Consider the following 17,646-nt stretch of genomic DNA (forward strand, 5'->3'; position numbering starts at 1 on the left):
ATAATGTCTGACCTGACTCGCAGCTAGAACGTAACTATGTGTTTTACGTTTTATTATGTTTTAAACTAAAGGCGCTGTGAATTATGGGCCTGCTCTGACATATATGATAGTTGGCTTCTAAATGAGTTGGAAAAAGGGTTTGGTGTCAATTGGTATCAGTTTGGTGTCAAAATGACATCTAATTGACTGATGGACACTGACTTGCTAGTTGACTTTTGTACATTAGCAATATGTTTAAACGGGAGAGGGACCATCACCAAAAGTGACATTCTGAAATCAACCCTAACGAGCCATGGAGATGAACCAGAATCACTGCCCAGCTATCCTGAGTTCATCGGGCCAGTCAATTTCACATTCCTGCAGGATTTTATAGCATGACAAATTCGTGATGGTACCTGCCCATTGAACCATATTGCAAATGCACAGTGACTTTGCAAAAGTGAGAAAACATAAACAAAATGGACATGATGAAATCAACACAACGAGTGATGGAAATGTACAACTATCACTGCTCAGCCATCCTGTGTTCATCAGACCAGTCAATTTTGCATTTTTGAGCATGTCAAATTTCATATGGTAAATGCACATTGAAACATATTGCAAATGCGCGCGCACTTGCAATATGATTCTATAGTGTAAAACATCACCTAATGGACATGATGAAATCAACACAACGAGTGATGGAAATGTACAACTATCACTGCTCGGCCATCCTGTGTCCATCAGACCAGTCAATTTTGCATTTTGAGCATGTCAAATTTCATATGGTAATGCACATTGAAACATATTGCAAAATGCGCGCGCACTTGCAATATGATTCTATAGTGAAAAACATCACCTAATGGACATGATGAAATCAACACAACGAGTGATGGAAATGTACAACTATCACTGCTCGGCCATCCTGTGTCCATCAGACCAGTCAATTTTGCATTTTTGAGCATGTCAAATTTCATATGGTAATGCACATTGAAACATATTGCAAATGCGCGCGCACTTGCAATATGATTCTATAGTGTAAAAACATCACCTAATGGACATGATGAAATCAACACAACGAGTGATGGAAATGTACAACTATCACTGCTCGGCCATCCTGTGTCCATCATACCAGTCAATTTTGCATTTTTGAGCATGTCAAATTTCATATGGTAAATGCACATTGAAACATATTGCAAATGCGCGCACTTGCAATATGATTCTATAGTGTAAAAACATCACCTAATGGACATGATGAAATCAACACAACGAGTGATGGAAATGTACAACTATCACTGCCCGGCCATCCTGTGTTCCCATAGCGAGCATTAATATCAGAATGACCGGTAAATGCATTTACAACCATATTTTAATTTTTGGGTTACCAGTTGCACAACAATGCACGTGCATTTGCAATATGATTCTATAGTGAAAAACATCACCTAATGGACATGATGAAATCAACACAACAAGTGATGGAAATGTACAACTATCACTGCTCGGCCATCCTGTGTTCATCAGACCAGTCAATTTCACATTCCTGCAGGATTTTTATAGCATGACAAATTCGTGATGGTACCTGCCCATTGAACCATATTGCAAATGCACAGTGACTTTGCAAAAGTGAGAAAACATAAACAAATGGACATGATGAAATCAACACAACGAGTGATGGAAATGTACAACTATCACTGCTCAGCCATCCTGTGTCCATCAGACCAGTCAATTTTGCATTTTTGAGCATGTCAAATTTCATATGGTAAATGCACATTGAAACATATTGCAAAATGCGCGCACTTGCAATATGATTCTATAGTGAAAAACATCACCTAATGGACATGATGAAATCAACACAACGAGTGATGGAAATGTACAACTATCACTGCTCGGCCATCCTGTGTCCATCAGACCAGTCAATTTTGCATTTTTGAGCATGTCAAATTTCATATGGTAAATGCACATTGAAACATATTGCAAAATGCGCGCACTTGCAATATGATTCTATAGTGTAAAACATCACCTAATGGACATGATGAAATCAACACAACGAGTGATGGAAATGTACAACTATCACTGCTCGGCCATCCTGTGTCCATCATACCAGTCAATTTTGCATTTTTGAGCATTTCAAATTTCATATGGTAAATGCACATTGAAACATATTGCAAATGCGCGCACTTGCAATATGATTCTATAGTGTAAAAACATCACCTAATGGACATGATGAAATCAACACAACGAGTGATGGAAATGTACAACTATCACTGCTCGGCCATCCTGTGTCCATCAGACCAGTCAATTTTGCATTTTTGAGCATTTCAAATTTCATATGGTAAATGCACATTGAAACATATTGCAAATGCGCGCGCACTTGCAATATGATTCTATAGTGTAAAAACATCACCTAATGGACATGATGAAATCAACACAACGAGTGATGGAAATGTACAACTATCACTGCTCGGCCATCCTGTGTTCCCATAGCGGGCATTAATATCAGAATGACCGGTAAATGCATTCACAACCATATTTTCATTTTTGGGTTACCAGGTGCCTATTTTCAATCACCAGTTGCACAACATGCGTATCCATCAGAATATTTTAAACAGTCCATAAAGCACTCAGGACTGCCCCCATAGATAGAGGGCCGTAGTAGGGTACTCCCATAGCGGGCATGGATAATAGGAGTCCCGGTAAATGCATTTACAACCATATTTTAATTTTTGGGTTACCAGTTGCACAACAATGCACGTGCATTTGCAATATGATTCTATAGTGAAAAACATCACCTAATGGACATGATGAAATCAACACAACAAGTGATGGAAATGTACAACTATCACTGCTCGGCCATCCTGTGTTCATCAGACCAGTCAATTTCACATTCCTGCAGGATTTTTATAGCATGACAAATTCGTGATGGTACCTGCCCATTGAACCATATTGCAAATGCACAGTGACTTTGCAAAAGTGAGAAAACATAAACAAATGGACATGATGAAATCAACACAACAGGTGATGGAAATGTACAACTATCACTGCTCAGCCATCCTGTGTTCATCAGACCAGTCAATTTTGCATTTTTGAGCATGTCAAATTTCATATGGTAAATGCACATTGAAACATATTGCAAATGCGCGTGCACTTGCAATATGATTCTATAGTGAAAAACATCACCTAATGGACATGATGAAATCAACACAACGAGTGATGGAAATGTACAACTATCACTGCCCGGCCATCCTGTGTTCCCATAGCGAGCATTAATATCAGAATGACCGGTAAATGCATTTACAACCATATTTTTATTTTTGGGTTACCAGTTGCACAACAATGCACGTGCATTTGCAATATGATTCTATAGTGTAAAAACATCACCTAACGGAGATGATGAAATCAACACAACGAGTGATGGAAATGTACAACTATCACTGCTCGGCCATCCTGTGTTCATCAGACCAGTCAATTTTGCATTTTTGAGCAAGGTCAAATTTCATATGGTAAATGCACATTGAAACATATTGCAAATGCACGTGCACTTGCAATATGATTATATAGTGAAAAAACATCACAAAATGGACATGATGAAATCAACACAACGAGTGATGGAAATGTACAACTATCACTGCTCGGCCATCCTGTGTCCATCAGACCAGTCAATTTTGCATTTTTGAGCATGTCAAATTTCATATGGTAAATGCACATTGAAACATATTGCAAATGCGCGCGCACTTGCAATATGATTCTATAGTGTAAAAACATCACCTAATGGACATGATGAAATCAACACAACGAGTGATGGAAATGTACAACTATCACTGCTCGGCCATCCTGTGTCCATCATACCAGTCAATTTTGCATTTTTGAGCATGTCAAATTTCATATGGTAAATGCACATTGAAACATATTGCAAATGCGCGCGCACTTGCAATATGATTCTATAGTGTAAAAACATCACCTAATGGACATGATGAAATCAACACAACGAGTGATGGAAATGTACAACTATCACTGCCCGGCCATCCTGTGTTCCCATAGCGAGCATTAATATCAGAATGACCGGTAAATGCATTTACAACCATATTTTAATTTTTGGGTTACCAGTTGCACAACAATGCACGTGCATTTGCAATATGATTCTATAGTGAAAAACATCACCTAATGGACATGATGAAATCAACACAACAAGTGATGGAAATGTACAACTATCACTGCTCGGCCATCCTGTGTTCATCAGACCAGTCAATTTCACATTCCTGCAGGATTTTATAGCATGACAAATTCGTGATGGTACCTGCCCATTGAACCATATTGCAAATGCACAGTGACTTTGCAAAAGTGAGAAAACATAAACAAATGGACATGATGAAATCAACACAACAGGTGATGGAAATGTACAACTATCACTGCTCAGCCATCCTGTGTTCATCAGACCAGTCAATTTTGCATTTTTGAGCATGTCAAATTTCATATGGTAAATGCACATTGAAACATATTGCAAATGCGCGTGCACTTGCAATATGATTCTATAGTGAAAAACATCACCTAATGGACATGATGAAATCAACACAACGAGTGATGGAAATGTACAACTATCACTGCTCGGCCATCCTGTGTCCATCAGACCAGTCAATTTTGCATTTTTGAGCATGTCAAATTTCATATGGTAAATGCACATTGAAACATATTGCAAATGCGCGCGCACTTGCAATATGATTCTATAGTGTAAAAACATCACCTAATGGACATGATGAAATCAACACAACGAGTGATGGAAATGTACAACTATCACTGCCCGGCCATCCTGTGTTCCCATAGCGAGCATTAATATCAGAATGACCGGTAAATGCATTTACAACCATATTTTTATTTTTGGGTTACCAGTTGCACAACAATGCACGTGCATTTGCAATATGATTCTATAGTGTAAAAACATCACCTAACGGAGATGATGAAATCAACACAACGAGTGATGGAAATGTACAACTATCACTGCTCGGCCATCCTGTGTTCATCAGACCAGTCAATTTTGCATTTTTGAGCAAGGTCAAATTTCATATGGTAAATGCACATTGAAACATATTGCAAATGCACGTGCACTTGCAATATGATTATATAGTGAAAAAACATCACAAAATGGACATGATGAAGTCAACACAACGAGTGATGGAAAGGAACAACTATCACTGCCCGGCCATCCCGAGTTCATCAGGCCAGTCAATTTTGCATTTCTGCAGGATTTTGAGCATGTCAAATTTCTTACGTCATTTGGCCCACAAAAAAAAATCCTTATGCACAATTAAAAAAAAATATATAAAAAAATATGATAATAAAATTGGACAAAAGTATATTCATACAGTTCTTACACATGTGTAATTGACAAAAAAATTGAAAGAATTTCAAAAAACGGTCCAGAAAGCACTTTTTTAAGGGTGTGTGAAGTTTTTTACAAAATTTTGACATTTTTGACTTTTGACTTTTGACTTCCTATGAAATCATATTGGAATTGGACAAAACATATTCCTTATGCGCATATAAATTTTTTTAAAAAAATTATGATAATAAAATTGGACAAAAGTATATTCATACAGTTCTTACACATGTGTAATTGACAAAAAATCGAAAGAATTTCGAAAAACGGTCCAGAAAGCACTTTTTTATGGGTGTGTGAAGTTTTTTACAAAATTTTGACATTTTTGACTTTTGACTTTTGACTTCCTATGAAATCATATTGGAATTGGACAAAACATATTCCTTATGCGCATGTAAAAAAAAAAAAAAAAATTATGATAATAAAATTGGACAAAAGTATATTCATACAGTTCTTACACATGTGTAATTGACAAAAAATCGAAAGAATTTCGAAAAACGGTCCAGAAAGCACTTTTTTATGGGTGTGTGAAGTTTTTTACAAAATTTTGACATTTTTGACTTTTGACTTTTGACTTCCTATGAAATCATATTGGAATTGGACAAAACATATTCCTTATGCGCATATAAAAAAAAAATTAAAAAAATGATGATAATAAAATTGGACAAAAGTATATTCATACAGTTCTTACACATGTGTAATTGACAAAAAATCGAAAGAATTTCGAAAAACGGTCCAGAAAGCACTTTTTAAGGGGTGATAAGTTTTTGAAAAAAAAGTTCATTTTTTCAAAATTTTACTTTTGGACATTAATTTGGGTTACATATCCAATATGAAAAACCCCGGTGGAGCGCATTTGCCCCCTGTTGAATTTTTAAAGTGTTACAACTGGCAATTACCATATGGCATTTGCAATACACTTTGGATGAATCAACGCCGAATTGGGTGGTATTGGCCAATGTGTATATGGTTTGTCCGATGCCAATGACATGCCATTCATTTTTGTCCAATACAGGGGGGTATTCCCTTACTATAGTAAAGAGTGAATCAACTGACTGAATCAGCACCACGGACAGAAAATCACTCCAATAGAAAGTGAATCAACCTACTGAATCAGCACCATGGACAGAGAATCACTCCAATAGAAAGTGAATCAACCTACTGAATCAGCACCATGGACAGAGAATCACTACAATAGAGAGTGAATCAACAAAGAGTGAATCATAGAGAAAGATGACTGGGAAGAGAATAGGGGAAGAGCTGAGCCAAGGATGGAGTAGATAACAGCTCAGCCACATTGTAGTGTGCTCCAATCATATTGTTAACATATCCACAAAGCTATACTAACCCATGAATGGAATAGAATAGGTGCTGTGTCTGAATTCAAAATTAGACCCCACAACACTCCCTCCCTCTTTCTCACTTTCTCCACTCCCCCCTTTCTCCTGGTGCATTAAAAGGCTGAAGTAGTAGCAGGTGTCAGCCAATTAAATATATACACCTCCCACCCCCCACCCCCTCCACTAATGCACAATTTATCAATGGTGCCCTCTTCACTCCTCTCAATTCACATTCAAAGTAGCTTTATTGGCAACAGCGATGTGTTATAACTAATCCTGCTGTGTTAGCCCCGCCCCTTTCCATCTAGCACACAAAAGGCTCTTTGTTAGCATGACCACACAGTTCAGTCATGTCAGGATTAACGCAGAAACCTTCACTATCAGTCATATCTACAGAATGAGTGAGGGATATCTGAATCTCTCTCTCTCTCTCCCTCTGCCGATCTATGGTGGGCAGTAAGGGCTGGGGGTTGGAAAGAGAGAAAAAGACATGAGCGTTTGTCATATTTTCATTAAAAAGCTATGCTTCACCGTCTCGTTCTAACTACAGCCCTCTCCCCTAACTAATCCTGACCGCTTACCTCATCCCTCAATCATCCTTCCTTCTTTTCCTCCTCCTCTCCTCTCCTCTCCTCTCCTCTCCTCTCCTCCTCTCCTCTCCTCTCCTCTCCTCTCCTCTCCTCTGGTCTGTTTGTTGATGAAACTATGACCTCCAGACAACCCCCCAGACTCTATTCTTTAACTCTACTAACATTTACAATGAGCAATGAGGAGGAGGAGGATGGGGAGAGAGAGGGGGTAACAGTCTATACGTGGAGGAGGAGACAGAGAGAGGGGGAGGAGGAGAGAATGAGGGAGATAGATAGATGGGTACAAGACAGAGGGAGAGGGTACAGTCCAGTTGTTTCCACTACATTGGGAACACGTCTCTTCTGCTCCACTGGCTGCTCTGTCCCAATTTACCCAGTGTGACTTTAAATAGGGGGGAGGGGTCAGCGACCCCACACAGAGACTGATAGGCCATTGTACAGGAAAACATTAGAACTTGCCTAGTTAAATAAAAGCTAAATAAATAAAAAAGGACACAACATCCCCATAAACCACTATACAGTGGGGAGAACAAGTATTTGATACACTGCTGATTTTGCAGGTTTTCCTACTTATAAAGCATGTAGAGGTCTGTAATTTTTATCATAGGTACACTTCAACTGTGACAGGCGGAATCTAAAACAATAAACCAGAAAATCACATTGTATGATTTTTAAGTAATTAATTTTCATTTTATTGCATGACATAAGTATTTGATCACCTACCAACCAGTAAGAATTCCGTCTCTCATAGACCTGTTAGTTTTTCTTTAAGAAACCCTCCTGTTCTCCACTCATTACCTGTATTAACTGCACCTGTTTGAACTCGTTACCTGTATAAAAGACACCTGTCCACACACTCAATCAAACAGACTCCAACCTCTCCACAATGGCCAAGACCAGAGCGCTGTGTAAGGACATCAGGGATAGAATTGTAGACCTGCACAAGGCTGGGATGGGCTACAGGACAATAGGCAAGCAGCTTGGTGAGAAGGCAACAACTGTTGGCGCAATTATTAGAAAATGGAAGAAGTTCAAGATGATGGTCAATCACCCTCGGTCTGGGGCTCCATGCAAGATCTCACCTCGTGGGGCATCAATGATCATGAAGAAGGTGAGGGATCAGCCCAGAACTACACTGCAGGACCTGGTCAATGACCTGAAGAGAGCTTGGAACACAGTCTCAAAGAAAACCATTAGTAACACACTTTGCCGTCATGGATTAAAATCCTGCAGCGCACGCAAGGTCCCCCTGCTCAAGCCAGCGCATGTCCAGGCCCGTCTGAAGTTTGCCAATGACCATCTGGATGATCCAGAGGAGGAATGGGAGAAGGTCATGTGGTCCGATGAGACAAAAATAGACCTTTTTGGTCTAAACTCCACTCGCCGTGTTTGGAGGAAGAAGAAGGATGAGTACAACCCCAAGAACACCATTCCAACTGTGATGCATGGAGGTGGAAACATCATTCTTTGGGGATGCTTTTCTGCAAAGGGGACAGGACGACTGCACCGTATTGAGGGGAGGATGGATGGGGCCATGTATCGCGAGATCTTGGCCAACAACCTCCTTCCCTCAGTAAGAGCATTGAAGATGGGTCGTGGCTGGGTCTTCCAGCATGACAACGACCCAAAACACACAGCCAGGGCAACTAAGGAGTGGCTCCGTAAGAAGCATCTCAAGGTCCTGAAGTGGTCTAGCTAGTCTCCAGACCTGAACCCAATAGAAAATCTTTGGAGGGAGCTGAAAGTCCATATTGCCCAGCGACAGCCCCGAAACCTGAAGGATCTGGAGAAGGTCTGTATGGAGGAGTGGGCCAAAATCCCTGCTGCAGTGTGTGCAAACCTGGTCAAGAACTACAGGAAACGTATGATCTCTGTAATTGCAAACAAAGGTTTCTGTACCAAATATTAAGTTCTGCTTTTCTGATGTATCAAATACTTATGTCATGCAATAAAATTAAAATGTATTACTTAAAAATCATACAATGTGATTTTCTGGATTTTTAAATTCCGTCTGTCACAGTTGAAGTGTACATATGATAAAAATTACAGACCTCTACATGCTTTGTAAGTAGGAAAACCTGTAAAATCGGCAGTGTATCATACTTGTTCTCCCCACTGTATCTATACTGTAGAAACTACAGGCCAATGACATATGCACTGCCTTACAGATGATGGATCTTAATTTGAGTCAGTTTGCTAAAGCAGGAAAATAATCCTGCAGCAACAAGAAATTATTATGTTGATTATAATAAATTAGGGGTTGATAAATGTTTATGGAGGGAAAATTAAGTCTGAAAATTCAAAACGGAAATTACAAACTTCAGAAGCCTTTTTAAACCTCAAATATACTTCAAGTTTAAAATGTTCTCATGCAACAGGGTGATCAAATTAAGATCCTACATAAATACTGTATAAATACCTAATCAGGGGCACATGAAAAATGACTGTACAGAAAAATAATCAAGGGTCACAGTGTCATTGCAGACAACTATAGACACAGATAAAATGGCTATAGGACACCCCTTCAAAGACTACAGGGACCTTATAAACACCTAGTAACAGACAAAGAGGATAGATATATAAAGCAGACCTATAAATATCAGAGGGAGAGACGTGGAAACAGGGCTACATAATTCATGATGTGTGTTTCAAGTGCCTGGTAACATCTGGGAAGGCAGTGCTAATGTGAGTCCCTGGAGAGAGCACACACACACGAGCAACAACAGTTGACAACACTTTACATTTTAGTAATTTAGCAGAAGCTCTTATCCAGAGCGACAATATAGGAGGAATTAGAGTTAAGTGCCTTGCCCAAGGGCACATCGACAGAGCTTTAACCTAGTCGGCTCGGGGATTCAAACCATCCTTTTGGTTACTGGCCCAAAGCTCTTCCCGCTAGGCTACCTGCTGCTCCACAACACACACACACACACACACACACACACACACACACACACACACACACACACACACACACACACACACACACACACACACACACACACACACACACACACACACATACACACACACACAGTAAACTGAAACTGTACATCCCACAGTCACTGACCATTGCCCCCTCCTCCTTGTTTTGATTTAGAGGGAGGGAGCGAGACGGCCACATGGTGTGTGTGTGTGTGTGTGTGTGTGTGTGTGTGTGCGTGTGTGTGTGTGTGTGTGTGTGTGTGTGTGTGTGTGTGTGTGTGTGTGTGTGTGTGTGTGTGTGTGTGTGTGTGTGTGTGTGTGTGTGTGTGTGTGTGTGTGTGTGTGTGTGTGTGTGTGTGTGTGTGTGTGTGTGTGTGTGTGTGTGTGTGTGTTGTGCTGTGCCCTGGCCTAGTCACTGGCCTGGGGCAGTATGCTGCATTAGCTGCACTGAGTGAGCTGACTGGTCCATCCCTATTAGAGCTCTGGTGGCAGAGGAGTGTCACAACCCAGCCAAGAGGGACATATCTCACTCAATCTCTCTTTCTACCTCTCCTTCTCTCTCTATACCTCACACAAACAAAGTAAGTCGACAGAGACTGCATGGATAGAGACTGCGAGGCACTCATTGGCCAGAGACAGACCTCAAATGCACCACAGAGCACACACCGACAGAGTACACACCGACAGAGCACACACCGACAGAGCACACACCGACAAAGCACACACCGACAGAGTACACACCGACAGAGTACACACCGACAGAGTACACACCGACAGAGCACACACCGACAGAGCACACACCGACAGAGCACACACCGACAGAGCACACACCGACAGAGCACACACCGACAGAGCACACACCGACAGAGCACACACCGACAGAGTACACACCGACAGAGCACACACCGACAGAGCACACACCGACAGAGCACACACCGACAGAGCACACACCGACAGAGCACACACCGACAGAGCACACACCGACAGAGCACACACCGACAGAGCACACACCGACAGAGCACACACCGACAGAGCACACACCGACAGAGCACACACCGACAGAGTACACACCGACAGAGCACACACCGACAGAGCACACACCGACAGAGCACACACCGACAGAGTACACACCGACAGAGCACACACTGACAGAGCACACACCGACAGAGCACACACCGACAGAGTACACACCGACAGAGCACACACCGACAGAGCACACACCGACAGAGCACACACCGACAGAGCACACACCGACAGAGCAATCTACACACAATACCCCATAATGACAAAGCAAAAACTGTTTTTTAGAAAGTCTTGCAAATTTATTACAAATAAAAAACAGAAATACCTTATTTACATAAGTATTCAGACCCTTTGCTATGAGACTCGAAATTGAGCTCAGGTGCATCCTGTTTCCATGGATCATCCTTGACATCTGAATACTTCCCCAAATGCACTGTACACGTAGTGTACAAAATATTATGAACACCTAATATTGAGGTGCACCCCCTTTTGCCCTCAGAACAGCCTCAATTCCTCGGGGCAAGGACTCTACAAGGTGCCCAAAGCGTTCCACAGGGATGCTGGCCCATGTTGACTCCAATGCTTCCCAAAGTTGTGTCAAGTTGGCTGGATGTCCTTTGGGTGGTGGACCATTCTTGATACACACGGGAAACTGTTGAGCGTGAAAAACCCAGAAGCGTTGCAGTTCATGACACACTCAAACAGTTGCGCCTGGCACCTACTACCATACCCCGTTCAAAGCATACATACATACACAATCCCTGTCTCAATTGTTTCAAGGCTTAAAATCCTCCCCTTCATCTACACTGATTGAAGTGGATTTAATAGTTGACATTAATAAGCAATCATAGCTTTTACCTGGATTCACCTGGTCAGTCTGTCATGGAAAGGTAATAATAATAATATATGCCATTTAGCTGACGCTTTTATCCAAAGCGACTTACAGTCATGTGTGCATAAAGGTGTTCCTAATGTTCTGTACACTCAGTGTACATCCAGCTGTTTATTCTATGCATCAGCAGAACAGAACGGCAGAGTCCGATAACATAAGATGTGTGTATCTTTATTAATAACAGCTGGTGTACAATCTCTAATATTAAGGAAGTCTCGAGGTTTTGCTCGCCTGAGTTGGAATACCTCATGATAAGCTGCAGACTATTCACCAAGCGTTTCCATCTGTATTTTTTGTAGCTGTCTTTTGACCACCACAAACCGATGCTGGCACTAAGACAGCACTCAATGAGCTGTATAGGGCCATAAGCAAACAATAAAATGCTCATCCAGAGGCAGCGCTCCTAGTGGCAGGGGATTTTAATGCAGGGAAACTGAAATCTGAAACCTCATTTTTTACCAGCATGTCACCTGTGCAACCAGAGGAAAAAAACTCTAGATCACATTTACTCCACACACAGAGACACAAACACAGCTCTCACTTGTCCTCCATTTGTTAAATCTGACCATAACTCTGCTTACAAGCAAAAACTCAAACAGGACTACCGAACAGGACTACCAAACAGGACTACCAATTCCAAGATGGGGGAGCAGTAAGACCTGTTTGTTTTTGTCCCATGTAAATATTCAGTCTTTTTCATTTTTTTCCCTATACATTTCATTATATTTCAATCTCTTTTTTTCCATTTTTCAAATTAAATATACCTTCCTGCAACCCGTCTCACCCAATGTGGTACAGATCTGCTATTTTTTAGACCTTTTAGACCTGGAACCTCCATCAGCAGCTAGCCAGCTAATTAGCTACTAGCTATTTAGTCATTGTTAACCACTGCTAGCGGTCTTTACCTTTAGCCCGGACACCAGCCGCTGTAGCCCGCATAATACCTGCCAGTCTGCATAGCGCGATATCAGCCCTGAGCATATCGGAATGCTTTTTTCCCCACTACATCAGCGCTGTTACCCGTTGTTGTCTTACCTGTTGTTGTCTTAGTTCTCCCAATCAACACCTGTGATTGCTTTATGCCTCTCCCTAATGTCAATATTTTTTTATTTGACCTTTATTTAACCAGGCAAGTCAGTTAAGAACAAATTCTTATTTTCAATGACGGCCTAGGAACAGTGGGTTAACTGCCTTGTTCAGGGGCAGAACAACAGATTTTTTACCTTGTCAGCTCGGGGATTCGATCTTGCAACCTTTCGGTTACTAGTCCAACACTCTAACCACTAGGCTACCTGCCGCCACTATGCCTTGTATACTGTTTAGGGCAGCTCCCAATGTTTTATTTTACTGCGGAGCCCTTAGTCCTCCTCAACATGCCTCAGATAGCCCCCTTTGTCCCACCCCCCACACATTAATTTACATTTACATTTACATTTAAGTCATTTAGCAGACGCTCTTATCCAGAGCGACTTACAAATTGGTGCATACACCTTATGACAACCAGTGGAACAGCCACTTGCATCTAAATCTTGTTGGGGGGGAGAAGGGGGTGAGAAGGATTACTTACCCTTACTTACCCTATCCTAGGTATTCCTTGAAGAGGTGGGGTTTCAGGTGTCTCCGGAAGGTGGTGATTGACTCCGCTGTCCTGGCGTCGTGAGGGAGTTTCAGAGACCGCACCTAGCTTAACTGGCGCCTCCAAAGATGCAACCTCTCCCATTGTCACTCAATGCCTAGATTTACCTCCACTGTACTCGAACCCTACCATACCCTTGTCTGTACACTGTCCTGAATCTATCCTACCACGGCCAGAAATCTGCACTGTTCCCAATGAACTAGACGACCAGTTCTTACAGCCTTTAACCGTACCCTCATCTTACTCCTCCTTTGTTCCTCTGGTGATGTAGAGATTAACCCAGGCCCTGCAGCCCCCAGCAACACTCCAATTCCCCCAGGCGCTCTCATTTGTTGACTTCTGCAACCGTAAAAGCCTTGGGTTCATGCATGTTAAAACCAGAAGCCTCCTCCCTAAGTTTGCTTTATTCACTGCTTTAGCACACTTTAGACAACCCCGATGTCCTAGCCTTGTCTGAATACTGGCTAAGGAAGGCCACCAAAAATTCTGAAATTTCCATCCCCAATTTTAACATCTTTCGCCAAGACAGAACTGCTAAAGGGGGTGGAATTGCAATCTACTCTAGAGATAGCCTGCAGTTCTGTCATACTATCCAGATCTATGCCCAAACAGTTTGAGCTTCTACTTTTAAAAGATCCATCTCTCCAGAAATAAGTCCCCCACTGTTGCCACTTGTTATAGATCCCCCTCAGCTCCCAGCTGTGCCCTGGACAACATATGTGAATTGATTGCCCCCCATCTATCGTCAGAGTTCGTACCGCTAGGTGACCTAAATTGGAATATGCTTAACACCCCGGCCGTCCTACAATCTAAACTAGATGCCCTCAATCTCACACAAATTATCAAGGAACCTACCAGGTACAACCCCAAATCCGTAAACATGGGTACCCTTATAGTTATCATCCTGACCAACTTGCCCTCTAAATACACCTCTGATGTTTTCAACCACAATCTCAGCAATCACTGCCTCATTGCCTGTGTCCGTTATGTGTCCGCGGTCAAACGACCACCCCTCATCACTGTTAAACGCTCCCTAAAACACTTCTGCGAGCAGGCCTTTCTAATTGACCTGGCCCGGGTATCCTGGAAGGATATTGACCTCATCCCATCAGAAGAGGATGCCTGGTTGTTCTTTAAATGTGCTTTCCTCACCATCTTAAATAAGCATGCCCCATTTAAAAAATGTAGAACTAAGAACAGATATAGCCTTTGGTTCACTCCAGACTTGACTGCCCTTGACCAGCACAAAAACACCCTGTGGCGTACAGCACTAGCATCGAATAGTCCCCGTTATATACAACTTTCAGGGAAGTCAGGAACCAATATACACAGTCAGTTAGCAAAGGCTAGCTTTTTCAAACAGAAATTTGCATCCTGCAGCACTAATTCCAAAACGTTTTGGGACACTGTAAAGTCCATGGAGAATAAGAGTACATCCTCCCAGTTGCCCGCTGCATTGAGACTAGGAAACACTGTCACCACTGATAAATCCACGATAATCGAGAATTTCAATAAGCACTTCTCTACGGCTGGCCATGCTTTCCAACTGGCTACCCCAACCCCGGCCAACAGCTCTGCACCCCCCACAGCAACTGGCCCAAGCCCCTCGCCCCATTCTCCTTCACCCAAATCCAGACAGCTGATGTTCTAAAAGAGATGCAAAATCTGGATCTCTACAAATCAGCTGGACTATACAATCTGGACCTTCTCTTCCTAAAATTATCCGCCGCCATTGTTGCAACCCCTATTACTAGACTGTTCAACCTCACTTTCGTATCGCCTGATATTCCTAAAGATTGGAAAGCGGCTACAGTCATCCCCCTCTTCAAAGGGGGAGACACTCTAGACCCAAACTATCCTGCCCTGCCTTTCTAAAGTATTCGAAAGCCAAGTGAACAAATAGATCACAGACCATTTCGAATCCGACCGTACATTCTCCGCTATGCAATCTGGTTTTCCGAGCTGGTCACAGTTGCACCTCAACTACGCTCAAGGTCCTAAGCAATATCATAACTGCCATCGATAAAAGGCAGTACTGTGCAGCCGTCTTCATCGATCTGGCCAAGGCTTTCGACTCTGTCAATCACCGTGTTCTTATTGGCAGACTCAACAGCCTTGGTTTTCCCTAATGACTGCTCTGCCTGGTTCACAAACTACTTTTCAGATAGAGTTCAGTATGTCAATCGGTGAGCCTGTTGTCCGGAACACTAGCAGTCTCTATGGGGGTGCCACATGGTTCAATTCTCGGGCCGACTCTTTTCTGTGTATATATCAATGATGTCACTCTTGCTGCGGGGCATTCTTTGATCCACCTCTACGCAGCCGACACCATTCTGTATTCATCTGGCTCTTCTTTGGACACTGTTAACAAACCATCAAACGAGCTTCAACGCCATACAACACTCCTTCCGTGGCCTTCAACTGCTCTTAAATGCTAGTAAAACTAAATGCATGCTCTTCAATTGATCGCTGCCTGCACCCTCCCGGCTGACTAGCATCACAACTCTGAACGGTTCTGACAACTATAAATACCTAGGTGTCTGGCTAGACTGTAAACTCTCCTTACAGACTCACATTAAGCATTTCCAATCCAAAGATAAATCTAGAATCGGCTTCCTATTTCGCAACAAAGCCTCCTTCACTCATGCTGCCAAACATACCCTCGTAAAACTGACTATCCTACCGATCCTTGATTTCGGCAATGTCATTTACAAAATAGCCTCCAACACTCTACTCAGCAAATTGGATGCAGTCTATCACAGTGCCATCCGTTTTGTCACCAAAGCCCCATATACTACCCACCACTGCGATCTGTATGCTCTCGTTGGCTGGTCCTCGCTACATATTCATCACCAAACCCACTGGCTCCAGGTCATCTATAAGTCTTTGCTAGGAAAAGCTCTGCCTTATCTCAGCTCACTGGTCACCATAGCAACACCCACCCGTAGCACGCGCTCCAGCAGGTATATTTCACTGGTCACCCCCAAAGCCAACACCTCCTTTGACCATCTTTCCTTCCAGTTTTCTGCTGCCAATGACTGGAACCAATTGCAAAAATCACTGAAGTTGGAGACTTATATATCCCTCACTAACTTTAAGCATCAGCTGTCAGAGCAGCTTACTGATCGCTGCAGTTGTACACAGCCAGTCTGTAAATGGCCCATCCAACTACCTACTGTACCTCATCCCCCTATTGTTTTTATTAGCTTTTTTTGCTCTTTTGCACAGCAGTATTTCTACTTGCACATCATCATCTGCACATATATCACTCCAGTGTAAATTCACAAATTGTAATTACTTCGCCACTATTGGCCTATTTATTGCCTTACCTCCTTACTTCATTTGCACACACTCTATACACATTTTTCTATTGTGTTATTGACTGTACGTTTGTTTATCCAATGTGTAACTCTGTGTAGTTGTTTTTGTCGCACTGCCTTGCTTTATCTTGGCCAAGTCACAGTTGTAAATCAGAACTTGTTCTCAACTAGCCTACCTGGTTAAATAAAGGTGACATACAAAAAATCAAGGAAATCCCGCTACATCCTCCGACGAATCATCAAACAGGCAAAGCATCAATACAGGACTAAGATCGAATCCTACTACACTGGCTCTGATACTCGTCGGATGTGGCAGGGCTTGCAAACTATCACAGATTACAAAGAAAAACCCAGCCGAGAGCTGCCCAGTGACGCAAGGTAAGCAAGACTGAACTATTCGTCAGAGTACCAGCTTTCCCAGACGGCTGTCTAATCACACTCTCTGTGGCCGAGGTGAGTGAGACCTTTAAATAGGTTAACATTCATAGACGGATAACCAGGACGCATTCTCAGAGCATGCGCTGACCGGTGGCCAATTGTCTTCACTGGCATTTTCAACCTCTCTCTGAC

General features: G+C 42.3%; 1 protein-coding gene and 1 long non-coding RNA gene across 3 annotated transcripts in view; both read right to left on the bottom strand.

Moving 5' to 3' along the window:
* The window catches only part of LOC127906177 (uncharacterized), a 5,321-nt gene extending 4,861 nt beyond the window's left edge, over window positions 1-460 (bottom strand). The window contains exon 1 of the long non-coding RNA XR_008060555.1: window positions 396-460. This is a non-coding gene — a long non-coding RNA (uncharacterized LOC127906177). The remainder of the gene's footprint in view (window positions 1-395) is intronic.
* LOC118390775 (cell adhesion molecule DSCAML1-like) overlaps window positions 1-17,646 on the bottom strand; it is a 162,122-nt gene that overhangs the window by 88,536 nt on the left and 55,940 nt on the right. The window lies entirely within an intron of this gene.

This window comes from Oncorhynchus keta, chromosome 11 (assembly GCF_023373465.1).
Source record: "Oncorhynchus keta strain PuntledgeMale-10-30-2019 chromosome 11, Oket_V2, whole genome shotgun sequence".
In the NCBI taxonomy this organism is placed as follows: domain Eukaryota; kingdom Metazoa; phylum Chordata; class Actinopteri; order Salmoniformes; family Salmonidae; genus Oncorhynchus; species Oncorhynchus keta.